The 12089-nt window shown below is 47.6% G+C and overlaps 1 protein-coding gene across 2 annotated transcripts in view; it reads right to left on the reverse strand.

The window, feature by feature from the left end:
* The window catches only part of LOC119172359 (uncharacterized), a 253269-nt gene that overhangs the window by 103897 nt on the left and 137283 nt on the right, over positions 1 to 12089 (reverse strand). Inside the window, exon 1 of one of the 2 annotated variants that reach the window (XM_037423421.2) lies at positions 1119 to 1329. The exons of the other annotated variant lie outside the window; for it this stretch is intronic. The gene's annotated coding sequence lies outside the window, so the exon portion shown is untranslated. Of the gene's footprint in view, positions 1 to 1118; positions 1330 to 12089 lie in introns of those variants that run through there. 2 annotated transcript variants of the gene reach the window in all.

The raw sequence follows: 12089 nt of genomic DNA on the forward strand, positions 1-12089 counted from the left end.
CAGCCCACACGAGATAGGTCTTTGTTTTCCATATTCGCACATATCTTTGAATTCAGGCCTAACTGCTTTCACCTAACTTTAAGTATACGCCTTTTTTATGTGAAGAAAACGCGTTTGTTTTAACGTTTATTATGACCTGATATGAAAAGTAAAGTCAGAAGAAGGGTTGAACTACGAAGCCACACAGGAGAAATTTAGGCAGCCAACAGGGTCTGAGAGCATAAAGGGTGGGGTGGGGGATTGCCCTCTCGCAGAGGTCAGCTTTCGTGTTAAACATGTGTTTCTTCATGCGGCTGTCATCATCGCTAAGTTCTCACAGTACTCTCCTATTTTGCTTAAGTTCCGTTCTTGACATAACAATACCAGATAAACGTAACAGTTTCGACACTATTTCCGCCAGAAATATAAGTTATCAAGGCAGTGTCGCAGTGAAAACGAAAAAAAAAAAATCCCATCCTTCGGCGGAGAAAGGACCGAGTCTACCAATACAAGTGACGGTTAAGCTGCGAGTCACTGAGACTGCCTTGGCAGCAATGAACTTGCGATGAGGATACACTGAGGTGGACGGGTGTAAACAGAGAGTGTTAGACCATGTAGCACTAAAATGTAAGAACAGGACGGAAGCCAGCTGGGTAAGTATGAAATACGGGTGATTCGCTAGTGGACGTTGTATATAGTATGTCAAAGCAAATGGGAACAGTCAAGCAACGGAGAAGAAAATGCGTTGGCGAGAAGAAACGGCGGAAAACAGGAAAAAAACGACGATGTTGTTATAGAGCTAACCTGGGCATATACAAAAACCCCAGAGCACGTCATCAACTGCTGCTTCGCAGTGAGCGCGGAGTGTCGCCTCGCGACAAATGGGGCCGTCGCAACGTGAGGCCGTTTCGGTAGAGAGCAAGCCGTCGTCCGCGTGATGCCCACAAATATCTCCGCTCGACGGGACCGACCGGCCATAAACGAAAAAAAAAAAAAAATCCCAAGGCGGAACCAGAGTAGGTGGCGAGCCGGAACGAAGCGCGTACAGACGCGCGCGTTTCGCGTTTCGCGCACGAAGGCCGCGGAAGCACGGAAGAGAGGGAGATGAGCGCGGGGGGGAGTTTGATAGGGCCACCTACCGTGACGACAGTGACAGGGCGGAGGAGGCCGTCCACGACGAAGGGGCACACTGGTGCGACGTCAGGACAACATTGTAATCCAAGAAGTGGCCGATTGCGGCGACGGGCGTGCGGCGCGGTGGTCGACGTTGTCGGCGCTGCGCCGCCAGTCGCTGTGGCTCTCGTTGATGTGCCGACGCCGGTGCGGTGGAGACGCGCCGCGCCGCGCCAGGCCATGCCGCTTCTGCGACTGCAGCTCACGGGCAACGCCGCGCGGAAAGGAGCGGAACCTCTTTCCTCGCCCAACAGCCTCCTTCGCTCGCTCGCTGACGCGCTCGTTCTATCGCGCCCCGTCGTCGCCGGGGAGAGAGCCGTGGCGTGGCGGCCGCGGCGGCGCTCTAATAATCGAATTCGGCGGCGCCAGCGCAGCCCGACCAGCATTGGCGGAGCGTTCTTCGACCCCCGCTCCCCCCCGCTACTCCGCCACCTCGGAAGGAGCGTTTGCGCTGCGGGGAGGGCGGCTTGCAGGGTGCAGATGCCGCGCCCGCGGAAGCGCCTCACCACGTGACGGGACGCCGGCCAATCGCTGCGCGTCTCTGGGGGAGTTTTTCCCGAGATGGAACGGAGGATGGCGATGATAAGAGAAAGAAGGCTGCCAGGAGATGCCTTGTGTGTGCGTGCGTCTGTGCGACGCTGGCGACCAAGCCTTCCAACGCGACACTGAGCTGCTCCTCTGATAGATTTGGAGGAGGGCAGTGCTGATGGACGGTTCGCCCCTGTCATCGCCCTGCCTTCCGCGCTCTCTTCCCCTTCGGCCAAGGCGGCGTGCAGCAGAAGCCGCCTTGCGTCGAGGCGGTATGTAGTGCCTCAACCCTACCGCCGCGAACACGTTCTCCAGTGATCGCTGACTTCGGTGTCTCCGAACTTGTTTTGTGATGTTTTTGCTCTCCATCGTAAATGAACAAAACAACGACTGAACGAAGTAAGCTTCGTCACGCAGCTGTGGCCATGCCATGGAGCTGCGCCCGACAGGTGGCACATAAAATGGTCTCTCAAACACGCCGCACAAGCCGAGGCGTCCCCTTCGTATGCGACGGATGCACAACAAGTTCTCAGCAAAGTCAGCAGTGCGTGGCGAACGGAAACGCGCGGCAAGTGCACAATTGCTTCATCTCGACAAGCTAGCAGCCAAGATGTGTGGAATTTCCCATTGCCAACGAACAGAGGCAGAAAATTGACAAAAAAAAAAGCACGAACTGCTGCTTTCGAAAGTTTGAGGGGGCTTTAGCTAGCACTAATGATTCTAAGTGTCATGTATAATGACGTTACTGCGCATTCTGTTTGTTCAAAAGTCAGTTACCACGAAAATAGCGCACGCTAGAGGAACGCAGATCATTCTAACACAAACCAATACGAATGATGCCCTTGGTTTGCAGAAGCTTCCCATTGAAAAAAAAATCAAATCATCCAACTATCTCATGGATTTGTCATGACGTACGCCTTGCCCCTTATACAGCTGTCTATACCATTGTTTGTAATGTGAAACAAAAGCTTTTTTGCCAGTATAAAATCCGCCGAACGAATAGGCGATACATCGCTTCACGTGGTTCAGCAAGGCGTCGCCCGAGACTGTACCGCTCTCCTCGATGACTACCCTGTAATCACGGTCGGTATGCTTTCCGTGTGGTTACGGGTTAAACCAGATGCACTAATATTATGTGGCGTGGATATACCAGCACGCAAAGCTATAAACGCATTGTATACTCTCAATTGCCTTGAGCAAATGGAACATGAATAGCGCGATGCAGCGTGTGCATTTGCATATAAAACACTGAGGTTCCCTAAACAGGTTCTTTTTGACGTGTGGAGAGGTAATAAAAGGAGAATCAACATAAATTTGAAAAGTATACCAAAGAGGCATTCCTGCCCGCAGCGATGGAAAAAAATGAGAGTGACAGTCTTTTTCGACTCGAAGCATTCTCACTTGAACTTGCCGAAACACCTCGCGCTACAATTGTACTTAAAAAGAAAACTTTTTGCCAACATTTCAGCGGCACATATAGGTAATAGCGATGGTAACGAGCGAAACCCAAAGAACACTTACAGAAAAAAAAAAGAAAATGCTGTATAAATATGTTCCGCCATGTAGACTAAAGAGCCGCCAAGTGAAGTACATATTCCTCCCCAACTTCCACGACCTCTCATGCCTATTTCTTTTGTTGGAGTTATCTAGCTCGGCGCAGCAACTTACAGATATTTGAGCTGATACTTTCTCAGTGTCCCCACCGCGGTGTTCTAGTGGCTAAGGTACTCGGCTACTGACCCGCAGGTCGCGGGTTCGAATCCCGGCAGCGGCGGCTGCATTTACGATGGAGGCGTAAATTTCGTAGGCCCGTGTGCTCAGATTTGGGTGCACGTTAAAGAACCCCGAGTGGTCGAAATTTCCGGAGCCCTCCACTACACGGCGTCTCTCATAATCATATGGTGGTTTTGGGACGTTAAATCCCACAAACCAAGCATGTGGTTCTCGGTGTTATAAATACTAGCATCAGACCATCATATATGCAGAACAATCGGTACACGCTCAGTAGAAGGCAGTGTTGCAGGCATATAACAGAGCAAGCTTATGCATCTCATCGCAATATATTCTATAAGATGATATATCTCAAATGCTAGTACACAGTATTAAACGGGAGGGGGGGGGGGGGGGCGTGTTGGTGTATTATACTTGTGGGAACAGCCCAGTGATCTGTTTTTTGCGGGTTATGTATTTTGAGTATAAGGCCTTAGTCAAAGACACATATGAGGGGATGTACTGATATAGGTAGTGATGCGCAGTGTGATCAATTTTAGCCAAGAAAACGAACACATTCCTTTTGTAACTAATTAGCAATGACTGACAAAGGCGCGTAATTGCTACAAATCGGTCAGTTTGCCGGTTATAGCATTCCTCCAATTAATGCAAATCAATGACGCAGCCATTGCAAATACATTACAGCTGTGGAAAGCCAAGTCTAGACGCGAAGGATGGTTGCCTCAGCTAAATCTAAATATGGCCAAGTATCACTGCGAAGGTCAGTGTCTGCGTAGGCACTATAGGTGTCGAAGTCACGCATTTAGCGATCAGTCCGAATTTGTATTCTTCACGAAAGTTGCAGGGCCATATTCTGATGCACACTTTGAATCTGTCACTGGCATTTGTTCTTGCGCGCATCGACAACAACCAAATGTCTGTGGACACTATTCTGTCAAGTGCCCGAGAGAAGACATTGCAACAGAAGGTGACAAAAGCTCTGTTGAAATTCCTACGCGACACGGACTTGAACAAGCGGCTGTAACAGCAATGTCACACACCGCGAAACACAAAACTGGATTATGACTGAGTGCGCGTGCGTGCATGTGCTGCCGAATGTGCTGCGTTTATCTCTCTTCCCTCTCTGCTCTTTCATCTCCCCCATCCCCCTCCCATGCGCAGGGTAGCCAACCAGCTGCCTATAGGCTGGTGAACCTCCCTGACGTTCTTTTCCTTCTATTTTTCCTCCCTCTTCTTGAATCTGATATAATAAATTTATGACTAGTAATAACCGGCGCGATCGATCGTTCAAGCTAGCTTAATCAGGCACATACCTCCGACGTGAAAAAATACTAGCATCAATAGCTAAGCAAAACCGGCCATGTTTTTCTATGGCGTAAATAAAGGAATAAATGCAATGATTGCGCTCCTTTTGCCAAACGACGCATAAAACAAAAATGATTAGAGTCATCCTAAGAAATAAATAAACGACCATAAAGATGTTAAAACTGGCCCTCCCACTCTGTTAAAACTGGCCCTCTTAAAATGGCATAATGAAACGGAAAGATAAAACCATATATAAACGGCGAAATCGACAAGAGGTTCAGAATACTACATCGTAAACTAATGTTTTCGCAGAATATAGCAACACCATGCGAATTCGTTGGTGTGAGAAAATAACGCACTCCACAAGATGGTGGGCGACATTTGCGCAAAATATGCCACTGAAATGTATCCGAATTCCCATCAACGGAGTCAGTGACTGCACCGAATCATAGAAGGGCACGCGAACCACTTTCATTTTATTGTAAAAAAAAAAAAATCTGTCATAGACTGATACACTCAGCACGAATCTAAACAAGTTACGTTCAAAAGGTATCAGCCGCACCTATATAAGGTGTGCCGTTTAGTAAGTTGAATCAAATTTGCTGTTACATAGATAATTCGAGTAGCGAGACCACAATGTAAAGATCATCTTTGCCTACAGCGAGGTCATCATTTCAACATAATAAGGCTACACGCGGCCGCCATGGTCTGTTTTCGCTTATCTAAATCGCGGAACATATGGCGGAACTGAAGTGAATCATGAGCTCACTTATTACGCATGGGTGAGCAGCACCTCGTGTTTCGCAAAACGCAGACTCATGCAGATGACTAGGCGATTCGAGAAACTCGCTCTACGCAACCATGACGCTAATGCTTATACCATTCCTCATCACTGCACCCTTGCAGGTTGAATCGTGCACCATGCTTCATTTTAATGCAAACCTTACACGTGGTCGGTTTAGTTATACAAGTGCCACCAAGCACTTCATCAAGTACACGCGCTTGAAGTAAACTGAACTGCTAAAAAATTCGTATTGCGTGTGGTATAGTCCCAGGAAGAAAGAACCAAAGTGAAGAAGGTCATATCTCAAGAGATCCCATTTCATCCATTTATCTCTTGCGTTCAGCAGCGCAATTTATTTCAACGCTGTGCTCCTATGCGCACTCGGATAATTTTTTGGCCGCGTATAGTTATAGTTATTATAACGCGGTGGTCAAGCGGCTAAGGCAGCAGGGCGAAGGACGTTCGCCGCCCGCCTCATAAATACCCAGCCTATCACGTGGCCCTGGCAGCCGCGCCGCCAGTGGCGAAGGGGGCAACGAACGCTGTGCCCTAACTTAACCTAATCGCCGACTAACTTAGGCAGGCATGCATCTCGGGAGGGGGACTCGCGGCGTTGTCGCCGCAATCGTGTAATTAATCGAGCACGTGTGCACATCTGAAGCACTCGTCAGCGAATAATTACGGCGGCTTGGTACCGGCGGCAGCATGCACAGGCATCATCAACCGGTAGACCGGTAGGAAACCCAAGTCGTTATTCCATATATTATGCGAAAAAGGCTATAGGCTTGGAAATCATCGGCAGTCATCGCGCACCCTGCGGGGACATTTGCACGTGGTGCCCTCTAGTGGACCGGTCGGCAGAGCTCTCAATAGGTGAATGCTTGCGCTTGACGTTAGAGGGGCCATGAAACCATACACGTAAGGATGGAACCAGAGCTTCAGCGTGGGCTAACGTATCGCCAGTCATTCGCGCACTATAGCGTTGCTCGTTTGACAGACACGATACGTATCAAGACGCGTCCTTTGTTAGTTTGTTTGAGGTTTCCAGCTATTGGTAACAGTCACACGCCCGTCAGGTGGGACGTTAGCATCACTGATCACAACGGTATATGAGAATCACTGAAGAACACGTAATCTTTCATACACGTACCAGTTCTCGTGCAGCGGAAGACATCCGCAACAAAAGTTTTTTTCGGTGTCTACACATCACTGCAGAAGCCCACATGTGGAATGCGGGCTTCTCCAACTTATTGGAATAGAGCAGTACGCATGCCTCTTCACAAGTAGCTTTCATTTTTCGCATACATTCAATCTTTCATTTCAAAGCGCATTTTCTTGCCTCTGTGGCACCGCGATGTGTCCAGAGGTGCAGGTACGCACTCGGCTCGATCTGCTTTTTCGTTTTGTTTTTTTCTCGTTTACAAGCATGCCGGCGACGGAAGGTAGACCGGCGGTTCCGCGCGCCACGCTGAGCCCCACGGGGTGGATCAACAACCTCTGCAAGGAAACAATTTAAATGAGCCGCGCTCTCCACCGAGAAGCTACGGGCAAGGTCCTGGCACAGGCCACGCCCACCGGCGGTGTGGAAGGAAGCCATGGATCCTCAGGAGGCCCGCACACCAGAGCCGCGCCTCCACGCAGCGGCCCTCAACAGGAACCCCCTCTGGCGCACACGGGAGAGGAGGAACGCGAATTGCGATGGTGTTTCCTCTGCCTTAAGACAAAGCACTCTCTCTCTCTCTCTCTCTCTCTCGCAACAGAGACTGTGCGCGCCCAGCGGCGACTCTGCAATTACGCCACGCTGGCCCGCGCTTTTGCCTTGCCGACTCGGGGTTTTTTTTTGTTTTTTTTTGTCATCGTTCTCTTAGCTTCAGGGCTTGCTTGCTTGCTTCTTGCGTTCGTTTTTTATGTTCACACACGCGTCGGACTGGTTTTCACGGGCGTCGGATGCGCATCACAGGTGGTGGTGCCCGTGATCACCCACACGCAGCAGGAGAAAAGGCATCGTGATGATGATAATCGCGGCGAGAAAGTCACACGAGGGCGCATTCTACCAATGGTGTTGTTGCTCGTTAGGCTCATCTTTTTTTGTGTGTTGTTGTTTCAGCTGTGAGGAAAATTTTTGGTTAGTAAATTAGTGTGAAGAAGCAAGAAATGAAAATGGCGTAAGAGGGAGAAAGTTGAAAAGAATGCAGCATGGAGTGCCACACTTTTGATTTATCTAATTAAAAACGCACCAAAAGTAGTAATGTATGTTTTTTTACATTACAATTTCTCTTTTCAGAAACGCTTTCACAAGGATAAAGTTGTAGGGCCGATAATTCTTCTGATTTGGTTGAGCTTTCCTTATCTAGCAGGCTTTTATCATCACGCCTTTCATTTATGAGTATGTACTTGTAAACATGTCGAGCGTTCTTAAAACCAAGGCACATGCAGCTTCGTGAGAATAAAGAAGGTGAAGCAATCAACAGCAGATTAGGACAGGATATTACTAATGGTAATCCACAGTGACCCACAGGACAGCAAATAACAATAATCTTTTTGAGCTTTTACGCGCTAGAACCACGATATCATCCTGAGGCACATAGCAGTAGGCTCCGAAAGTTTCGACCACTTAGTATTTAATGTGCACTGACACCACACAGTACAACGACCTTTAGAATTTCACCTTGAGCAAGATGAGACCACTGCCACCAGGATCGAACGCGCCACTTTAGGACCATATATACCACTTGTACCACGGGGGCGCTAAGGTCCCCTAACGTTTACATGCTTACCGAAAAAGTGTCTTCAGACAGTTGCAAGCCGTGTTTGAACACTGTTTATTTGCACATAGTTGTAAAATATGAAGAACTAAAATGTGAGCATTGGTGCAACCGTATATACACTCACCAGTCAACTCATATTCACTCAGATTGAGGCGTGAGTCGAAGTCTGAGTGAGCTCGAGTGAATATGAGTTCCCTGAGTCTGAGTCCAAGTGAATCCTAAGTGAAAAATGTATTTCGTGAGCGAGTCTGAGTGAGCTCCACCTTTTGCCGACTTGTGGTCCTATGTGCTCATATTCGGAAATAATAAGCCTTATGCCACCTAACGCTCACACATATTTAAACGAGCTATATCGTTTGTACGCAGGTTCAATATTTGTTGACCAGAGGCAAGCGTGACGAATGAGGCAATCTAGTTTACGGGAACTCGATAATGATAAAAATATATCGTGTGAATCATCTCCTTCAACAAAAGTGTCCTCACTTGATTTCAAGCACCGATAACACGAATTTCAAGGTGCAAAATCAAAAGGTCTATGTACGGAGCTCCGAATAAGCGAGATATTGGCATTAAAGAGCTTCTACAGCATGATCTAAAAAGCTAAATAAACGTTACCAACTCGTGAGTCGCCTGATTCAGACTCTCTCAGACTCAGTTCAAGACGTGAGTCTGAATCTGAGGGAGTCCGAGTGAGTCAACACTTTGAAGAGCTTGAGTTTGAAAGAGCCCAATCGCAAAGAATTTCAGCGAGTCTGAGTCCGAGAGAGCAAGCACAAAATATATTTCGTTTGCCGACCTACGGGTGTAACCCAGGTTCGTATAAGCCGAAGCGCAGTTGTCCATAAAAGTGAGAAGAGAGTTCATTGCACCAGGATCACCATATAATGACCTTATGATTTTCATGTATATGCGCCAGGGTAGGGCAGCAAGCGATGATGTTCTGCTATAAACGGTTGAAAGCTCGGCGCCTTAAGTGCGCCAGAAACACCTTGATATAATTCGAAATTACGACCGGCCGCCTTAAACGACTCACCCGGCACAGTTGCGAGGAGCTACACGCGCGACCTTAGCCAGTGGACGCGTTATGTTCTTGCAACAAGCGACCTCTCATTCTAAATTCATTCGGTGTAAGCGCTTTTATATGAGTATTCACACTTAAATATGGGAAGGTGTGTGCTGGCTATACGTATGCAAAGAAAAGCTTCCCCATCCAGATAAAAGGAATGGCGTCCACCGGGAGCAGGTTTTGAGCATGCACTGATGTTTCGGCATCTATGATTATCCCGAAGCCGTTTTCTCAGAAGACTGGCAATGCAGCTGTGTACGCAACGCCTGAACAGTAAAAGATTCCGCGTTTTCACGGGTCGGCTGGTACGGCAGCCGGCATCGATAAAAACAGGAAATTACGCCCAATTTCAGGAACACACGTAATCTGCGAATGACCCCACCAAATTAAATGATATCGGCTACATAATTTATGGGGGCAAGCGCGGTAAGTAGAGCGCAGCGTCAGGTATACGTTTCCCACATGTGCACTTACAGGATGGTATTTCGCTGTGATTATGCTAAAAACATTGGCATGCTTCTCTCAACTTCTATGCAAGTTTGTAGAATGTACGTATATATAAGACGCACATGTGGGATACCTCTACGATTTCTATCCGAGAAAATATGTGTAAGAAGTGTATATAGGCGCACGTGAAAAAAGAAAAAAAAACGAAAACGACGCTTGTTGGAGGTTTCGTCCGGGAGCTTTCTCCCGGTCAAACGGTCAAATGAATTATTATGGTTATTATTTTTGCTGCGTGCACATGAGACTTAAGGAAACACCTTAAAACACCTGTACATTCCTTGGCATTACTGTATGTTTGATTTCATTAATATTGTGTTAAAACACGGAAAAACGAGCCCTTAGGTAAACACTTCTTTCCCTTATTTCATTGAACGAGGGTCTCGTACTGGCAGACTTGAAGTGTTTAGCTTGTATAAGAGGGACAATTAATCATCTGCCCGCTTATAATAAGTTCACGTGCTACGTGACGCCAAACATGCGCATAAGCGTGTTTTCACACTCGTCGTTTGGCTTATAGATGGCGCTGACTGTCACTCCTACTTCTAAATTCACATATACACCCAAAAAAGTGGATGGAGGGAAGGCCGCTGTGGTAGCTCAGTGGTTAGAGCATCGAACGCGTTATTCGAATGTCGTAGGTTCGATTCCTACTCACGGCTGGTTATTTTTTCATCCACTTTTCTTTCTTCTTATTTACATTCCATTATATCTAATAACTTCCCCTGTACATTCCTTGGCATTACTGTCTGTTTGATCTCATATATATATATATATATATATATATATATATATATATATATATGTGTGTGTGTGTGTGTGTGTGTGTGTGTGTGTGTGTGTGTGTGTAGAAAGCTAAACTTTGATGCTGCATAATTTTTTTCAGATGAGTTTTGTATGAGCTTTTGTGTTACGTTATCTTTTCCGACGGCGTGTTTTTCAATAGTCCGAAATTTAACACTCGATCAACCTGCGCGCACCATGGACCTATCAGCAGACAAGTCTCGACAGCGGCAAGCTTTCAGCGAGATATGTAGTTCCTGCTTTAATGCAACTTTTAGTGCATTTCGGCATTGCATCAGAAGGGTAAAACAGACGAAACCTTAGAACACTGCGGCACTATCTGATGTCTCTGCTCTGGCTGTGAGGTCGCGGACAGGACAGAAGAAACCGATCGACCACCGTCACCACCCGCAGTGTTTCCCGGGTCGAGACGGCCTCCAATGCCGTGCCTTAGAATCGTCGATACCTATCAGGAGCCTGTACCGTCCCTCTCTTTTTTTCGACTGTTCGCAGCCATTAGGCCACAGGTAATATTTCACTCCTTGAAGCATGCTTCCGCCAGCCAGATCACCTGCTGTGCAAGTCTCAATAACCTCACGCTTACGAACGCTATGCGCAGGCTGTTGCCATGGGTGGTGGCAGAGGCATGCATGTTCACCGGTTGATTCCCTGTACACGCGATGCACCAGCCAACAGCATACTACGGCGTGCCGATCACATATGCCTATGGACTTGTATGTATGACAACACAGAATACTACCTTACAACGAGAGTGCAGAAACACAATACGCGTCTCTGGTATCAAATAAAATCTGAACAAACGTAAACAGGGCTGGCTTCACATGCGCATTTAAATCAGCAGCACTTTCTATTTACCCTACCCTTAGCCGCTGCCCCACTGCGGTGGTCTAGTGGCTAGGGTAACTCGGCTGCCGAACCGCAGGTCGCAGGATCGAATACCGGCTGCGGCGGCTGCAGTTTCGATGGAGGCGAAAATGATGTAAGACCGTGTGCTCAGATTTGGGTGCACGTTAAAGAACCCTAGTGGTCGAAATCTCCGGAGCATTCCACTATATACGGCGTCTCTCATAACCATATGGTGGTTTTGGGACGTTCAATCCCACATATTAATGAAATCAGTTAGACTAAGCGCCTTCTGTACAAAGCAAGCGCGCGAGCTGCGGGCTCACCTCGTCATTGAGAAAGCGTGAAGCAAAGGCTATAAAAGAGAAGATGAACCACACAATATCCTGGTGCAACAGACGTCCTGCAAGGTTTCCGTGGTGTGGCACCGACTGACTGCTTAGACGGGGGAAAAAATAATAAATAGGCTTTTACGTTAGTCCACCGTCCACGTAGCCGAGTCACACAAACGCCTGTTATTTTCTCTTTTTTTTCCTCTAAGTACTAATGGCGTTCCATGGAAACGTTGCATGACGTGTCTGCTGTGACAAGGAATTGTCTGGTT

Source organism: Rhipicephalus microplus, chromosome 4, assembly GCF_043290135.1.
Source record: "Rhipicephalus microplus isolate Deutch F79 chromosome 4, USDA_Rmic, whole genome shotgun sequence".
NCBI classification, from domain to species: Eukaryota; Metazoa; Arthropoda; class Arachnida; order Ixodida; family Ixodidae; genus Rhipicephalus; species Rhipicephalus microplus.